Source organism: Chaetura pelagica, unplaced genomic scaffold (genome assembly GCF_000747805.2).
Source record: "Chaetura pelagica isolate M959 unplaced genomic scaffold, ChaPel_1.0 scaffold2022, whole genome shotgun sequence".
Taxonomy (NCBI): domain Eukaryota; kingdom Metazoa; phylum Chordata; class Aves; order Apodiformes; family Apodidae; genus Chaetura; species Chaetura pelagica.
The window spans coordinates 90,323-91,229 of record NW_009952468.1 but is presented as its reverse complement, the minus strand read 5'-3'; positions in this window follow the sequence as shown (position 1 = coordinate 91,229).

Sequence of the window (907 nt, the reverse complement as noted above, 5' to 3'; positions counted from 1 at the left end):
GAGCAGGTGACAGGGGACTCCGGGGGGTGCCCCTGGTGGGGCCGGGAGGTGCCTGGAAGAGGAGCTGGTTCAGGGACCCGGGCTGGGGACAGTGACAAGAGTGGGAGGTGTTTCCCCTCTCCTACTCACCCTCGATAACCACGACCTGGCTGTACAGCACCTCTCCGTCCCCGGAGGTGTCTGCGGGCTCTGGCTGGCAGCCCTGAGGCTCTGGAGGGGCCGTGGGGTCCCTGCGGGGACAAGGAGGTACCTGGAGCGGGGGCAGATGGGGGGCAGGGCTGCTTGTTCAGCCCTGGGAAAAGGGGCTTTACGGTTGGACCCCCCCAAACTCACCTGTCCCGGCTCTTCCTGGCAGCTGTAAAGCAAGGGGGAGGGAGGGGCGTGAGCGGCCCTGGGGGGCTCCTGAGCGACAGTGGCAAGGGACCCCCGAGGCCCCCCTGAGCCCCTAGCTGATGGTACCCAGGGACTCAGACAAGACTGGGGTATGTGGGCTGCAACGAACGAGGACCCCCACACACGGTATCCCAAGACCTCCCAGGACTTACGGACCCCAAGCCATGGACCCCGGGGTTCAGCCCTGCCTGCCTAGGAAGGAGGAAAGACCCCCAAACCGTCCCAGATGATCCCCTGACTCCCCAGGACTCTAGACCCCTGAGCCAAGGGCACTGGGGGCTCAGTCCTAACCAAGACAGGGGATGCAGAGCCCTTCCCCCCCCTGGCGGGTATGGGGGGCTTTCATCCCTCCCGGGACCACCGACCCAGCACCCCACTGTGGCTGACCCACCCGCGCGGCGCCGGAGGTGCCAGGCTGCGGCGGCACCGAGGAACAGCAGGAGCAGGAAGGACACGCTGAGCCCCACGGCCACGGCTGGGGACAGAGCAGGGACAAGCCAGGGTCAGGGTCCAC